An 18,481-nucleotide genomic window follows, 5' to 3' on the forward strand; every position below is an offset into this window, starting at 1 on the left:
AAGTGATTGTGATAGTTACAAAAATATCCACCATACTTTGTAGTTCTTCAATCAAGCAATGAGTGTATTTCCCCACCCCTTGAATGTGGGCTGGCCTTATGACTTATCGTGATTGATAGAATATGGAGGAAGTTACAACATAATAGTTTTGCACCTGAGCCTTCACAAACCTAACAGCTTTCAGATTGCTAGATGGTGAGAGGTTTGTGATCAAATCACCTCATTTTTCTCACTAATAGTGAGACAACCACCAGATAGTTAAGCGAGGTCATTTTCACTCACACAGTTCCTAGCCAAGTCACCAGGGGAAAACAGATATTAGTGAGCTTAGCTACTCACCTGTCTGCCTCAGATCTGCTGCTGCTGCTGCTAAGTCACTTCAGTCGTGTCTGACTCTGTGTGACCCCATAGATAGCAGCAGAAACACCCAAATGACTTGTCACTCATGAGTAACAATAAATGGTTGTTGTTTTGAGCCACTAGATTTTAGATGGTTTGTCTATAGCCAAAGCTAAGTGATATAATGAGCAAGTCTAGAAGCAAACAAATTGGACAGATCATGAAGCTCAAGTTCCATTTGCAAATAGCAGCAGCTGTTGCAATTAGCAGCAAAACTAAAAAACAAAAAGATTCTGCATGGCATAGAGATTGCCTATCATGTCAACTTTCCATGTGATAGTCTCAGAGTTGGTAGTTGCCATTAGCCGTATATTTTTAAAAAGAAGATAATAAATTTTATGCATAGTGGCTTGTTTTTGAAAGCCTTAATAGAAAGATCACAAATAGCTACAGAGGCATCAACCACTTGATTTATTGATAACAAAATCCTTGTGATTCACTACCTCTTCCAATGCATTCTTCATAGAGAGCTAAGCTGGTAATGAGAATAATTGAGGCAGTTCGTCCTGTGATGGCTGGATTCAGCTCTTTCAAGTTTGAATATAGCCCTTTACTTACATTCATTTCCCCTTACAATGGAACCTCAAAGTTTTCATAACATGAAATAAGAACTATGCTTTGAAGTCCAAGAGGAAAAAACAAAAAATAAAGAAAAAAGGAAGAAACTGTTCTTTCAATGCTCATTCAATATTGAAGACTGGCTTGCTGGAGCATGTGTCTTCCAACCTTTCTTCCAAACCTCAAACCATTTCAAATTCTCTTGCTAAAGGGAGGACAAAAAAATAGGGAAATACATAAAGGACAGAACCCATATCCATACTACATCCCACAATGACTGTTTTAGAAAATAATAATATAATCTGAACATTCATAAAGAAAGTTACCCAAATTAAATTTGAACACAGATCACTTGTAATACCTAGAGGTATCCTGAACCAATGGTTTTTCTGGTAGTCATGTACAGATGTGAGAGTTAGACCATAATGAAGGCTGAGTGCCAAAGAATTGAAGCTTTTGAATTGTCCTCTGGAGAAGACTCTTGAGAGTCCATTGAACTGCAAGGAGATCAAACTAGTCAATCCTAAAGGAAATCAAGCCTACTCAATGGAAGGACTGATGCTGAAGCTCCAATACTTTGGCTATGTGATGCACAGAGCCAACTCATGGAAAAGAACCTGATGCTGGGAAAAACTGAGGGCAGAAGGGGTGACAGAGGATGAGATGATTGAGTGGCATCACTACTCAATGAACATGAACTTAAGCAAACTCCAAGAGACAGTGATGGGCAGGAAAGCCTGGCATGCTGCTGTCCATGGGGTCGGACATCACTAAGTCGGGCATGACTTAGTGACCGAACAACAACAACTCCTTGAAAAAATCTTGTCCGTCTGGGGGTACGCTGGAGTCCATGGGTTATTTAAGACCAAAGAAACACATCTTCCACTTCCTGTGCTAACAGTTCCATAAGGCCCCTGAAATACACACAAACTCCTAAGCCTGAAACTCAAGATCTTCCACTATCTAGCTCTTGCGTACCTTTCCTATTATCTCTGCAAATGTGCAATACCTTTCCCCCGAACATAGGCAATACCTTCCTGCTTCCATACTAGTTGTTCTGCTAAGAACATCTTCCCTACTCTTCTCTACTCATTACAAACAGCACTTAACCTTTGACGTCCATCTCAAATGCCATTTCTTTATTGAGGCATGACTGCTTTTCTACAATCTGGGATATTCTCATGTCCTGAGTCTCATCATTAGAGATCACATACCCAGATTCCTTTATAGTTAGGAAGAAGCCATATGACTTGAGTCTAACCAATCAAGAATACACACTTGTTGCATTGATTCAAAAAAGAGCAACAGGAGAGGAGACTGTGCTCAGAGGAAGAAATCTTCAGGCAAATGTAGTAGAAGAAGCATGTGGTTCTTCAGTGACACTGCAATCTGACTGTCCAGTAACCATCTTTCATTGAATCTGAGATGTTATCCACTAAAAATGTATCATTATTTCACATGCTTCTAAAGCAATTTTTAATACTACCAATAAAGCTGGGATACAATGTGTTCTTATAACTTATGGCTTTTATTTTATATTTATTTTAAAATGTGTTAGACATGAAGATATATAGAAATAGATTTTCATAAAATACATTAGTTAAGTTATTGGAATGTCAGTAACTGAACCAATATATTTTAAGAATGACTTCCTGAATAACTTTCAGACTCACAGTCAACCATGTCCACGTCTTGGCACACAATGTCATCCCTTCTGCCATCTGGACTGTTCATGATGTAACATTTCTTAAGTGAGTGCTCCACTATTGTCTCTAGGAATTTCTTCTCATTCACTAGAGCCAACTGTAAGGGTGTTGATGTGTGTGAACAGGCAATGACAGGCTGCATCATGACTAACACTTGGTTAACAGCAATTGTGAAATTCAGTATAATTTCAGAGATATAAGTATGCTAGGGGAAAAACATTGTCTTAGAAAAAGTGAAGCATGTTCAGGCTCCACCGGTGATTCCAAGGTTATTTGTCAGTGTCCATTGCTATGCTATGTTATAGTCCATCAAATAAAAAACTGGTTAGCAGTACAAAAAAAAAAAATAACTAAAATAAAGCAAATACCTCTGTCCCTGGCCACCTGTTCTACAGTTTCCACCAGCCTAACACATAAGACTATGACACACATTCAAATTAATTTACTGAGAGGTTGCAATAAGTAGTCTCAGAGAGAGGAAAATAGATGTAATTTTAGCTGATTTGGACTTTCAAACAAAAAGTATGAAACTGAGGACTTTCTTTCCTAGTGATGCACTAAGGAAGGCACCTTGAAACTTAGATTTTCATATCTCTCATTCCTCTCAAGTTTCCCAGACCAAAAAACTCCTTCAGGAAAGTATCAATATTTCCATAGGATAAAATCTGATATTCGGTTGCTTTCTGAGTTCTCCATGTCAAGGCGTATACTGGGCTTCCAACTAGACGAACTCTGCTCAGTCTCATGGGCTTCGAGTATGGACAACGATGAAAATAATTCTTCCAAACTATATTTCTCTCAAACTACTTAGTGAAAGCTCTGATTCCCTTAAATGCTAACTATATTTGTTAGAAATTTCCCAGTTAGTTTAACATATATTATCTCTCCTACACAAAGCTCTCTCCTACACAAAGAAGTCTAGGTGTCATATAAATGATCTTGACTATGCTCCTCAAAGACTCTCCTGGGTCTGTCTTCCTAAGTGAGTTAGCTTCATCCTCAGACTGAAAGTAAAAGGATTGACACAGATCTAGGTACATATCCAGGTGCAACTGTGTCTATAGAAGGTAGAGGCGACTCTCCCTGTTTCTCTTAGAAGCAAAGAAACTTTCCCCAGAATTTCCCAGTGTTTTTCTACTCTAGTCTTTATTAAACAGAACTGGGTCACATGCTTATAACTGAACAATTACTGGCAAAGGAATAGACCCACTACGACTGGTTTAGACCCATCAGGACGTATCCTTAGGGCCCACCTGCTCTAAAGAATGTGGTCACACAGAGAGGGTAAAAAGCCTGAACAAAACCAGGGCCCTAATAGGAAAGAGGAAGAGTGTGTGAAAAAAGACATTAGGTAGCCAATGGTATCTACAGAATCACTATTCTCTCCAACATATTAATTTTTCTTAGAAATGTGGCACTCAGTTCAGTTCAGTTCAGTTCAGTCGCTCAGTCGTGTCCGACTCTTTGCAGCCCCATGAATTGCAGCATGCCAGGCCTCCCTGTCATCACCAACTCCAGGAGTTCACTCAGACTCACGTCCATCGGGTCAGTGATGCCATCCAGCCATCTCATCCTCTGTCATCCCCTTCTCCTCCTGCCCCCAATCCCTCCCAGCATCAGAGTCTTTTCCAATGAGTCAACTCTTCGCATGAGGTGGCCAAAGTACTGGAGTTTCAGCTTTAGAATCATTCCTTCCAAAGAAATCCCAGGGCTGACCTCCTTCAGAATGGACTGGTTGGATCTCCTTGCAGTCCAGGGGACTCTCAAGAGTCTTCTCCAACACCACAGTTCAAAAGCATCAATTCTTCGGAGCTCAGCCTTCTTCACAGTCCAGCTCTCACATCCATACATGACCACTGGAAAAACCATAGCCTTGTCTAGACAGAACTTAGTCGGCAAAGTAATGTCTCTGTTTTTGAATATGCTATCTAGGTTGGTCATAACTTTTCTTCCAAGGAGACCTGCCAATGCAAGAGACATAAGGGACATGAGTCTAATCCTTGGGTTGGGAAGATCCCTGGAGGAGGGCATGACAATCCACTCCAGTATTCTTGCTTGCACAATCCCATGGACAGAGGAGCCTGGTGGGCTGCAGTCCAGAAGGTCATAAAGAATCTGAGACGACTGAAGTGACTTAGCACATTAGAGTAATCATTATTGATAAAAGAAGACTTGTAATGACAGGATTCTGTGCTCCTTTTAAGCTTTATTGTGGTATAGTACACTGGGCTTTTTTTCTGGTCCATCAGAAGCTTGGCACCCTCAAAAGGAGGTGGAGGTTTTTGTATGTCCTTTCTTTCTTACTGGAGAAGTGACACTGCATATGATTGAACTGCTTTTATTCAAGTTATCCCTCTGATAAAAAAGAAGTAAAAATGGAGGGCTTAATGATTTCATGTAGGCCTAATCCCTACAGATACAAGTCTGTAAACTCTCCAGTGGAATAGATGGTGTCTTTTTCATATTTATATCTCCAAAGGAGTTAGCCTTATATAGTAGAAACTCAATTCAATAAATAAATGATGAATTGAATTGTTAATCTCATTAATTCTTTCTAGGATTAACATAAACCTTTATGAGAGCTTAGAGTTAAGGCTCTAAGATAGGTGTGGTCCACATCCATCCTGTGTGCGTTAGCAGAGATAATTTGGCTTTAAGATGCTTTCTTCCCCATGACCACAAATATGACCCAGAAGCAGGGACTTTCAAGCTGGAATTCTAATGCTCTTCATGACTATGGAATGGGCTTAGGTGGGGAAAAAATTTATAGATCCTAAATCAAGCAAAGAACTATCTGGAGAAATTCAGACTTTGATCAGATCTTTCCAATTCATTTCCTTTCAGCTTTGTCCATCAGCTAGATCTTCCTTACTAAAACTAGTGGGTTGAAAATCCCTGAGAAGGGAATATCAAAACTTCAACAAATTCAGACAGATTTAAGTTCAAATGAAATTCTCTACACCATTTGAGATTTTTCCCTTTTTCTCCTTACCATCCTGTTCCCTCGTTTAGTCTCCCCAGTTAAAAGGTTTGGGTTTTTCCTCTTTTTCTTGTTAAGTTCAGTTCAGTCACTCAGTCGTATCTGACTCTTTGCGACCCCAGGGACTGCAGCACACCAGGCTTCCTTGTCCATCACCAACTCCCGGAGCCTACTTAAACTCATGTCCATTCAGTTGGTGATGCCATCCAACCATCTCATCCTCTGTCGTCCCCTTCTCCTCCCACCTTCAATCTTTCCCAGCATCAGGGTCTTTTCAAATGAGTCATCTCTTCGCATCAGGTGGCCAAAGTGTTGGGAGTTTCAGCTTCAGCATCAGTCTTTCCAGTGAATATTCAGGACTGATTTCCTTTAGGATGGACTGGTAGGATCTTCTTGCAGTCCAAGACACTCTCAAGAGTCTTCTCCAACTCCACAGTTTAAAAGCATCAATTCTTTGGAGCTCAGTTTTTTTTATAGTCCAACTCTCATATCCATACATGACTACTGGAAAAACCATAGCTTTGACTTGGTGACTTTTGTTGGTGCAGTCTTTTTCTTGTAGAACAGTGTATTTGCTGAATATACTGATTTCTGCACTTTGATTTCTATTCCTTGACTTCCAATTCTTATCTCTCTATTCTGACCCCAACCTCAAGGTTTGTTGTTATGTCTGGGCAGTCTTTAGATACCATGGTTACCCAAAGGGTCCAACTGATTCCCTGAAACTGAACATTGCTGATTCATGGGATGCCATGGGGATTACGCTGCAGCTGAAATAGCTGTCCTAACAAAGATCCTCAGATAACAGCAACTATTGAAAAAGACCAGCTCCTGTTACAAATCAATTAGCTACCCTTTATTTAAAAGATATTCAGTATGGTATTCATGCTGGGAATCAAGGAGAGTGGTATTTCCTGACCTGATTTACACAATGCTAATATTTATCAGGTAAAGAAAGGAAAATATTGAAAGAGTAAAAAGCCAAACAAAAATTCTCAATCTTAAAGTCATTTTCACTGTCTAATTATCCCAATGTATTATCAAATACTCATCTGAATGCCTGAGGAGGGAATAATTTAGATTAAGATTTATGTATTTCTATGTAGAATAATGGTCAAATGTAATATATGTATTTAATTAAATATCTCAATGAGGATTTAACTTTACCTGCATTATTTCATTTAATCATTATGACAGTTTTATGAAGTATGTGCCAAGGCTATCCACATTTCAGAGGTGAATAAACTAACTCTGAGAGATTCTGTGCCTTTTTTAAGTTTACAAAACTAGCTCGTGAAAGGAAGAGCCAGGGCTAAATTCTAAGGCTTTTAGTCACTTTTTCCACTGCCTACACTGCCAATATACAATCATGACAAAATATATATGAATATAGCCCTCATTGCCTAAACACAAGTAGCAAAAACTGAAAGCCAACAGATTGCAGTTGAGGAGCTCCTTCCTTTAAGCGGAGCCTGTGGCTTTGCCTTCCTGTCTGTTTCCCTTAGATTTAATGTTAGATAGCAATGACATTTCTTTGAGGAGCATTTAGGAGAACCTAATGAATGAGTAATATTCCCAGGGAGACTTGGAAAGTACAACATGCTGAAGGCTGGCTGTGACACCAAGGAACTTTTGCCCCCTGAAATAGCTATAGCACTCAACTTTCCCCCTGATTTTCAAATATTTATATTTCAATGATGTTCAGATTATTTGAGCTTGATCCTTTAAATCAAGAATAGGGCACCTTACTAAACATAGGGTGGTCTGATGTCTCTTAAAAGCAACACTTAAGGTCATGCTGCTCTATAATCTCCAGTTTGTAATATGAAAAATAGTTTCCACTACCCTTGGTCCTCTGCAGAAAATGTTGCCAACTGTTACTCTTTCTACAGCTTCTATTAGAGCTTGAGATAGGCCCCATTCAAACACTGCCCCTGCCAAGAACTCTAGCCCAAGACCTATGAAGACTGAGCCAGACAGCAACTATGGTTTTCAAGTCCTAGCCAATGAGGTGTTTTTAACAGGCAATGTTGCTTGCATTTTAGGTTTTAACCTATCGGACTATGCAATAGCCTTTCTTGATGGGGCTGAAAAAGAACTCAACAATAAGGTTTCAGGCATTTACAGATGTCTGAAACTCCAGTGAGAGGTAGGGTTATAAAAGATAGGATTTGTAGATATGATTTACTTTAGCTTTTTAACATAATTTTTCATTCTACTGAATTGAAGTAGTAAATATATTAAGCTCAAAACTCCATGGCAAAGTGGAAGGCTATTGCTCAGAGCTATTGTAAGGAAAATGTAGCACTTAAACCATAGCCACAGCAGGTTATTTGAGAAGAAAATGTGGTTTTTTAAAACAACTGAAAAATGCATTCATAGACATTATGATACAGTTGGATGCGGCGGCCCTTGAAAGGAGGTATGAAAGGAACTGACTCAGGTATGATTCTATTCTGCCTGGCTCAGCTGCCATGACAATAAAATGTATTTACTTGCTGTAGGAAAAAAAGACAAATTCAACATCCTTAAGGCTTTGGTTGGTTAATGATTCAGCTATGATGGAAGCACCTAAAGGGGAGTAGCCAGTCTTTTCCCATTAGCAGGAATCCTTACTGGGGTGTGGTGAAATAACATTCTCCACTTTGGCTGCATGATCTGATAATAGACTATTCTAATTGTATTATCGTTTGGAGGGTAAAATGAATGTACACAGGAATGAAAATAGGACCACCATTGGTGATAAAACTAATTCATTTCTGGGCAAGTCTAACTTATTATTACACAGGATATTTTAAAAGATGATTGTGTTTAAACTGACATTACTACCATTTATCAGTAATCCTTTAGTTTATTGATGTAAGGTACTAAGAAGTGTGTGGCAATTGTGAAGAAAATTTCCAACTCAGGGTAGAAATCTGTCCTATCAAAGAAATTTGCCTACATGTTGTGTACCAGGATGTGTATTAAAAGGAAAAGTATTTTTACCATTTAATCTCCATTTATCCTTTCATTCTTTGACATATTTATTGACTTCCTACCATGTGCAAGCCCTGGTCTAAGTTCTGGAGGTACAACAGAAACAGACAAAGATCCTGGATTTCACAGAGTTTCAATTTATTCCAGCAGAAGCAGACAGACAATAAACAATGGGAGTTAAACATTTCCTATGTCAAAAGTCAAAGATTTATACTAAAAATATCAAATGTTTAGCAAACAAGAAGTAAGAGATTCACACTTCTGACGAGGTTGCAAATTCCATGTCATCAGTGTAACCCCAGCACTTACAGGTGCCTGACCTAGTAGACATTCAAGAAATATTTGTTGAATGGCTGAATGAACAAGTGAACAGACTTCATGTTCTCTGAAAATAGCCCTGACACTATATCTCAACCTTGTACAAGATTACTAGATTTTGTTTTCTACCTACTTTTCCAAAAAAATATATTTAAAGTAACTTTCAACAAAAAGGGAGAATATTTAAGCAATTTAAGCAATAAAGGAAGAAATGTAGTCATAGTGTGTGCCTTCCAAAAAAAATACACAGCTCAGACATAATCAGCGATAAATAGCTTAAAGTATATTTGATAGCAATTTCCAAAAAAATACATACATATTTTTCACATGACTTTAAAATATATGTTTGTTATGTCCCTCAACAGAAGTTGAAATGGATAGGTCCCAATATGAGGCTGAAAGAAAAGGGAAAGAAATTATCTTGAATAAGGCACTTCTATGGACATCAGAGCAACAATGCTGTGCATGTGGCTTTCTTCAACATTCTAAGAATAGAACTTAGCATAAAGCAGAACCTCAATATATGTTGATATGAGACCATCAGATAAGACTGATTCTTGAGCTATTTCTATAGTGTATAATAAGATCATGTAATCAGGGGAGAAAGAATGTTCATCTTTTCATTTTGGCCTGTTGAGTTAGAGCATCCTAAAGTTTGCTTTCAAGTGAAGATGCTTAGAGTCTCAAAGCCCTTGATAGAAAAATGGTCCTTCTCAACCTCTTTAATTAAGTGCATAGCTTTCAGGAACCCACATAAATGGGTGAGAGAAGGTAATAGTTGCCTTAGTCAGTCACATCAGCCAAATCAACCTTTATAGATCAGGGGATATAAGACATGTAAGTCAGATCCAGTGTCATACTAGAGAGGCCCATAGTGTCAGACAAAACCAAATTCAAATCTCAGTTCTAATAATTATTTACCCCAGTCAGGAAAGACAATGCAGCAGTCCATTGTGAATGAAATGATGCTGTTTGAAGTCTTCACAGTCCTAGGGTATAGGAGTTCAACAATACTTGTAATTACTGTTATTGAACGTAGATAGCATCTAGAATATTTTGGAGACCTATGTTCTGAGATGTCAACAGGAAAGAAACTTAGGATAATCATATGGTGAGGTGAAAAGAATAGGCTTCATCAAACTTTGGAATATAAACTAGACAGGATTTTTAGATAAAGCAGCCATCTCAAAAAGGAGGTGCTTGTTACTTACACAAAGGAGAAACACTGGGAAGTTTCAGATGGTGAAAAAAGATATTGGATAGGATAGCTTATAAACTAAAGTCAAAGTAGTCTACCCAAGTCCAGATCAGCAGGGAATAAAGTTCCTATGGTATCTTGCTATTCCCGCCCTAAGAGTGTCCAAGAGATTGGACACACTAAGGAGTCCAAGAGATTGTTTTTAACCAGCACACAGTACAGATCATTCTTTTCTTTGAAAAAGGTCTGAAAGTTAACATGGAAAGAAAGACGAAGGCATTACCATATCTTATGGGCAATGGGAATTTAATGGGCTGGGCATGGGTGTTCTTATTGACAAAGAAGCCTTTCCCTTCCTTTCCTTTCCTTTCCTAACTTCATTCTTTCTTCCCTTTCCTTCCATCTTCTCTTTTCCTTCCTTCTATTTTCTCTTTTCTTTCCTACCTGATTCTGCAAGGATCTAAAAGGGAATGATTTCCTCATTGTTATTTGCCACTGGATTCAGGATAAGTCAGGTGTTAAAAGATGCTGTCCAGATTTTAGTTTGCCTAAATTAGACCTGATACATTTTTCATTCTTCTTTTCCATGTTTCCTAATATAAAGAAGTGTAGCATTCAGATGAAAAATAGATGGGTCATCAAGACAAGTTCTCCCATTGGAGAACAGGAAACTAAACCCGTGATGACTGTGAATGAACTCTCTGAGAACCAAATGAAACTCACAGAAATAGAAACCAGATGTAAGCAATCATGAATCCAGGGCACTACACTGCCTCTAGTTTATTTTTAGCTGAAATGTTATTAAAGTATTTTTCAGTATCATAATTAATTTTCAAGGATTGCCATTAATTAACCTCATAGTACAAACTGGAGCAAGAAATTTTTTGCATATAAGGCTTAGTGGAATATGTTGATTTTTAAAGTAGCTTGCTGTGTGTTTGGCGGTGCTGGTGGGTTGTTCTATGGTTTTTAGTTTTCCCAGTTTGACCTAGGAATAATGAATCTCTAACCAGAATGTAATTCATCTTTAGATAATAGTGACTGTTTATATATTTAGGATATGTCAACCTCCTCAAGGCTAGGAAGTATCATAGCCTAATATAATATTTGGCTTTCGAGTTCTGGGTGTGTAACAAGAGGACCAACAGTCTTGTTAGCTAAAATCAACCCAAAATATTAGAGTCTGGACATGAACTTGGCCTGCTCATGCCAGAGGGAATACAAGTACCTTCTTTCAGGCTCTGAATGAAATCATTAATTATGTCAGCAGCTCCAGCGATAGACCTGGAGACACTTTGCCCTACTTAGCAAACAAGCTACCTTCTCAACTGTTTAAAAGTCTGGGGAAGATCTTAAAGATTCGTACTCACTATACTTACACAGCCCTTTCCCCACAAATCCTCAGAGTATCCTTGATCTGGAATCTCTTTGGTTTCACCACACCGGGGTTGGAATGAGATGAGGAAACTCTGTGGTCGTGATGCCCAGACTGTGTATTATAGACCTAAAAGCACATCCTGGTGTACCTCGACAATGAATCCCTTTTAACATGAAGGTTTTTGGGAATCATATCAACCACACTTGAGTTGCTGCTTCATTTAAGGACATGCTAGGCCTTTTAAAGGGCAATTTTAGCTGCTAAAGACATGTGCATTTTTGCCATTTAAAATACAGCTTTACAAAGAATGTGACCTTTGTTTACAGGACAAAAGAAGAAAAAATTTATCCTTGCCACAAAGAACAGCTTCCTTTTTTTAACCATTAAAAGTGCCTTGGCAGTTCTATGTACAATTAACGGCTTAGCAGAATTAGCAGAATAAGAAGTAAAGGAGCAAAATGCAACAAAATTCTGCTAAGGTCAGTAAATTTTCTTAACAAGTACTTCCACACAGTAATTGATCTCAATGTATTTTGGTGCATCATGAATCCACATTTTCCCCCTCATTTACCAGTCTTTGGGAAGTGAAGCACAAATGAAATGAAGAGAAAAATATCTTCAGGAAAGCGATACCATGCACCAAGCATTAAGGAAAGACAGACTTTTAAGACTGACCAACAGACAGGATGGGCTTCCCTGATGGCTCAGATTACAAAGAATTCACCTGTAATGCGGGAGACCTGAGTTCGATCCTTGGGTTGGGAAGATCCCCTGGAGAAGGGCATGGCAACCTACTCTAGTATTCTTGCCTGGAGAATCCCATAGACATGAGAGCCTGGCAGGCTGTAGTCCGCAAGGTTACAAAGAGTTGGACATGACTGGGTGACTAAGCACAGCACAACAGACAGGATGCCCTCATCCCTGATCCACTATGAATTTTAAAAGAGTATGCCTTACATAAGGTTTGCAGCTGCTGAGAAATGAGCTTCATATATGAATTTGAGGAAGTAGATCTAAAATAATTAAAAACATACTTTCATTTCTCAAAAGTGCAGGTAGAGAGAAATGCAATCCAATTCAATTCCACAGATACCTTCTGAAGACCTTCTCTGGGCTCACAGCAGTGCTAAACACATTGGGAAGATAAGCAGAACACAAACAAGATATTGATAGACTTTATTTTTCTTTTTCAGCTGATAGACAATTATACTAATTAAATGCTTTCCTCTTGGGAGCAGAAAAAATATCTTGCAGTTTTAACAGAGCTGCTGATGGAAAGGATTTATACCCTCTCTAATAAACAGATAAAAGAATGAGATCTTTAAAATCTAATAAGCTTACAGGGTCATCATTGCCATCTTCCTAAATTCCATATATATGTGTTAGTATACTGTATTGGTGTTTTTCTTTCTGGCTTACTTCACTCTGTATAATCGGCTCCAGTTTCATCCATCTCATCACACAGATGTGTATAATGGACTTTTGGACTCAGAGGGAGAGGGAGAGGGTGGGATGATTTGGGAGAATGACATTCTAACATGTATACTATCATGTGAATTGAATCGCCAGTCTATGTCTGACGCAGGATGCAGCATGCTTGGGGCTGGTGCATGGGGATGACCCAGAAAGATGTTCTGGGGAGGGAGGTGGGAGGGGGGTTCATGTTTGGGAATGCATGTAAGAATTAAAGATTTTAAAATTTAAAAAAAAATAAAATAAAATAAAATAAAAATCTAATAAGCTGTTGGAGAAAGCTAATTTTTAAAAAATTAAGGAAACTGAAGGAAATTGGCTGAACTTTAAAGGGGGAACTCTCCATTGGTATCAACACTGGACAAAGGAAAATGCTAAATTACCAGTGTGTGCTGGGGGAGGGGGGGTTGGGGTGGGGACTTCCTAAATTATAAGAGCAGATAAAGAATAGAATGAAGTCTATTTATATCTATCATTTTTTTTCTCCTTTCATAGAAAGAAGAGTAAAGAGATATATGGAAGAAGACTAGCTAGCAAAGGATTCATAGAACAAAACTGAACTTCTAAATTGCAAAACAACAATAATAAAATATTATTAGGCCAATTTATTTCACACTTTTCAAAGAATAGCATACACATTCAAGCCTTATTTTGTTAATTTTTATAAATAGAAAAAAAGAAAGTAAAATCTTAACATCAATTTTATTGATATGTGGAAATATTCCATTTTCCTTCACTAATTATAATACAAATGCAGAAACTGAGAGAAGAAAAGCTATGAAAAATTATTGACTCATAATACTTTCTGTTTTACACAAGGCATTCTCAGATTTATTAATAAGTACACACATTCTTTTTTTTTTTTTTAAGCATCACACCACAGTAAGAAAGAAGGGTAAAAGCAGCAAGCAATGATGTGTTCCTACCTGATGTCTTGTTCAGAAACATAAAAGATTCTGTTACATTCTGGTTGTTAGTTAAATGTCCTCTTAAATAAAGGCACAACTCTCAAATAAGAGTTATAAATGTTTACGATAATATTTTTAGTTTCTTTGGTAGTATTTAAAGAAGTTTGTTACTCAATGGAGATGAGATCGCTAATAGAGATAAGCAGTGGGGAAATTGCCAAGAGAAATTAAAAGACAAAAAGGTAAAATGTGGTGATAATTAAAAAGGCAAAACATGCTCTGTCTTAACATGTATAAGAGTTTAATTAACTTCATAAACATTTCTTCTTAAGATCATGTCATAAGAACCAGGCAGAATTGTGCTTCACAGAGAAGAAACCTACAATATGGCAAACAAATTTCTTTGTTTCCTCCTTCCCTACGAGTGGCCATCAGACACTCCTCGGCACTGATAAATAATAAAGAAGTCGCTCCTCTGAGCAGCAGTATTTTACAAAGGACCCCAACCACCCCTCGGAAAGGACCAAAATATCTGAGACGCCTGACAACCCCAGAACTTTCCCTACTCAATAGAAGCGTCGTGCGTCACCCTAGAGATACCACACGGATCCAAAAGCGATGGCCAGTTCCTAGATTTTTTTAACAAATACGAGAGGCATCATAAGACCGGTGGCTTTGCTTCTCGCTCTTTTGAGAATAGAACCTTAGTGTAGGGAAGGGAGGTAAACTGCTGGCTAGACCGACATTTCTTTAAGCCCAGGAAGTGTCGGCTGACGAGGAAAGACATCTTCAGGAAGGAGCTAAAAGGAAACCCACAATTTGGACTCGAGAGTTTATTTTCCGCCTATCTCTGGAATTCTGCCCCGTTTGCGTCCCAGAGCGATGCAAACGAACACGTGCAGCCGGTGCCCGGCTCACACCGGCTGGGTGGCCGGCAGGCTGGGGCCGGAGAAGTGGAGGCCCCCGGCGCGGGGGTCTGCGCCTCGCCGGGACCGCCCAGGACGCACGTCAAGGCGCCTTAACCACCATGGACAGCTCACTGGCTTCCCTCGGCCTGAGCGGAGCCGCTCGCGAACTCCGCGGGAGCCACTGGAGAGGTTGATTTCTACACGCTGGAGAGATGCCATGTGTTTCACGGTCTACACTCCCCGCGATCGCCAACTGCGACCACTGATCAGCTATATATATACAGAGTGGGCTTCAAGAATCAATAACCTGTCCCTTTGCCCTCATATCAGGCCTTTTAAGGTGCCACCGGATTCTAAGAATCCGACGGAGAGACTTGGCAGAGAACTTTGTTCCACGTCCCTTCGTTTCCTCCCCGGGGCCCGCGCCGTCCCTCTCCCAGCCTTGGCTTTGCAGATCGTGTTAAATGAAATAAAGCAGACGGGCTCCCGGGTTCCGGGCGCGCGGAGCCGGACGGAAGCTCGGGAGGCGGGCCCGGGGACAGCGAGTCGCGGGGGCTCCAGAAGGAGGGGTCGAGCCTGCACACCCCTCTAGGGACCGGCCCTGGACGCGGACGGGTCGGGGGTGGAGTACAGCTGCCCCACCCTCTGTCCCCCATCCCCAGTGGGAACTTACTGCCACTGTCCGCCAGGGTCTGATGTCAAGTTTGAGTCATCGATTGCCCAGGAGGGAGGAGGGAGGGGGCCCTGCCAGGGGGCGTTTCGCTGGTGCCTCCGACCCTGTGCTCAGGACACACTGTTCCCGACGCTTTCTTTCCCCACCCTCCCCCCACCCCCCGCAGCGGGAAGCAGGGCCCTTCTGGGAGGAGGGAGCGTCTCTATAACGCGTGAGAAGCCACGCAGTCAACCCAGAGGGATAGGAGCGCGAAGGCCTGGGTGCTACCGCCGCGAACAGAAGGATTCTGTGCGGCCATCGGAGTCCAGATGCTGAGGGAGAGACGCCTGAGAACCCAGCGAACTTAGCTACACCCACCGGGGGGCTCCCAGGCCTCTAAACTTTCCATCAGGTCTACCGTCCCGGGGTACCGTATGTATACGCAAGGGTGACCTAAATCTGCAGTGGCAGGTGAGGGCTGATAGAAATCGTCCTGTCGTGTCTCGCTTCTTCCAAGACCCGGAACTCCAACCACAAGAAGACATAGGCTTCCCCTTCCTGCACCCAGAGCACAACAATCATGCCCGAAGACCCGGGAGAGGGATCGCGCAGGTTTCAAATCTGCTCTCCCGCGGCCTTATTTCTGACAGGAATCCCAGTAAGAGGAGAGAGTGTCCAAAGACGTAATCACAAGCTCAAGCGAAATAGGCACAGCACCCCCTCGAAGAGTGGGAGGCTAAACACCATTAATGCCCGTGCGGATGGGCTCCCGTTCGGTGCTGCCTTGGGGAGAGCCTGAGAGCTGGCTCAGTATGCAGGGGTGGGGGGTGGCATTAGGAATGTGAACTGCTTGCAAACTTCGGGCGACTCCAGACAACAGGGCTCAGATGGTAAGAAAAGATGACTTTGCTCACGAAGGAGCTGGGTCCGGGCCAGGAAGGCTGTGTGGCAGGCCCAGATCAGTTTCAGACGGAGAGGGTGTCACCTGAGCCAGGTAGGACTCGGAACTCTCCTTGTGGTGTCCAAGTCCAGAGCTGCCTGCCTCTGGGAGCCAGAGTTGGGCCCAGCCAGGGGCATTCAGCAACCATCAGTCCAGGAGAGCAGGACTCTGGCACTACACAACCATTTTCTCTCTCCCCATCTCTCTCTGTTTCTCTCTCCCACACAGTCTCCATCCCTAGCTGGAAGACTCTTTCTCATTCATGTTTTGATGGTCATGGGTTTGGGAGGTTGCACCAGTACTTGACCTTGGAGAACTTGTCAGAGAACCCCGTTTTTACAGACCTGCTCATCTCACATTGGCTTGCGCCCTCTGGGTAAACTGCCTTACCCATGAGCTTTCTGGTCCTGTCTGGGGAAAGCTGAACACTGCCCAAAAAGTAGGGAAAGACCAGGAGGGTGTGAGACTCACTTTGCCAATAAAAGAAACCCATCAGCTTGTTGGTGTCTAGGCACTTCTCTCTGAGGCAGCCCTCTCCCCGCCAGCAGCCAGTCCTGTTCTTATACAGACAGCCTAGTTTGAGTCCTATCCTCATCTATAAAGAGATTTAGTAATAGAACACACCCTTTCCTGCCCCTTTTGGGGATTTACAGGCATTACTTTAAACTTCCCTCTAGGTTCTTGCTACCTAGAAGTCAGATCTCAAATCCTAATCCAGGCCATGGTTCAAAGTGATTTGAACCATGTTCCAGTGTAATCAAATGATAATTTTACTTGAGCTAATTATGCAAACTTCTTTATGCAAACAAAGAAAGAGAGAAAAGAAAAGATGCATTGTGTTGTTCAGTTTCATAAGATTTGAGAGATATAACTTAGAAATTGGCAGATGTTAAATTTGCATGTTTATTGGTAATAAGAAGGAAATTTCTGAGCCCAGGTGCACTTTTACAGAGTTTGCTAAGTCGCATCAGTCGTGTCCGACTCTGTGCGACCCCATAGACAGCAGCCCACCAGGCTCCCCGTCCCTGGGATTCTCCAGGCAAGAACACTGGAGTGGGTTGCCATTGCCTTTTCCAATGCCTGAAAGTGAAGTCACACAGTCATGTCCTACTCTAAGCAACCCCATGGACTGCAGCCTACCAGGCTCCTCCATCATGGGATTTTCCAGGCAAAAGTACTGGAATGGGGTGCCATTGCCTTCTCCCTTAAAGAGTTTAAGTTACCTTTTTTTCATTTGAATGTTTATTTGTTTGCTTGTTTGAACCTGAGAGGAAAAATGAAAGAACGATAAGGAAGCTAAACATAAATGCTAGAGGTTTTCCCTCCTAAATTGCAAGAGAAGATATCTCTAGAGATAGACATCAGCTGGTTATGTAAACATGAATTTAAGAGTAAACGTGCACTTAGAAATTTAGAACATCTCTTTTTAAAATTGGGATATAATGTTGCCATTGGAGATGGGAAGATGGAAGTCTGGGGCTTGCTCATGGGCTAGGCATTCATGTAGGTGTAGGTCTCACAAGCTAAACTGTCTTCACATGGCAAGGCTTCAGATTAAAGTCTGGCCTTCAAATCCTCCTTTGCTAAGGTGCATTTATATGATAGCAAGGCCTAAGCAAACATTCAGGCTCTGTTGGCACTTCTTCTATTCCTAAGCCTTAAAAAAAAAAAAAAAAAAAGCCAGTAGTGTGGAGTCATCTCATTTGCAGTCATGTGTCCTCAGCATTATCATAAAGGTTATTCAATCATATTTGGAACTAGATTATGATGTCAGAAAAATATTCTTCTCAGAAAGGTATATATTGAGGGTATATTTGAAGAGTATCTCAACTGAGAGTAATACACAAGGCAGCTTTAGAAGACGGACCTGCTTTCTAATAGTTGCCTTCAGTGAGAACAGAAGTCTCCTTACAGGAAATTTTTAATTCATTTAAGACTTAACTTTACTTTTTTTGAAGAACAAAACAAAAAAATTATTTCTGGAAGAGACTGCTGCAAAGATCTCCCTCCTTTGGCCAGAGAAGCAGAGAAGACTGTAAATCAAGGAAAAGGTGAAGTAATAAATTATGAGGAAAGCTTTGGTA

This window comes from Ovis canadensis, chromosome 3 (genome assembly GCF_042477335.2).
Source record: "Ovis canadensis isolate MfBH-ARS-UI-01 breed Bighorn chromosome 3, ARS-UI_OviCan_v2, whole genome shotgun sequence".
NCBI lineage: Eukaryota > Metazoa > Chordata > Mammalia > Artiodactyla > Bovidae > Ovis > Ovis canadensis.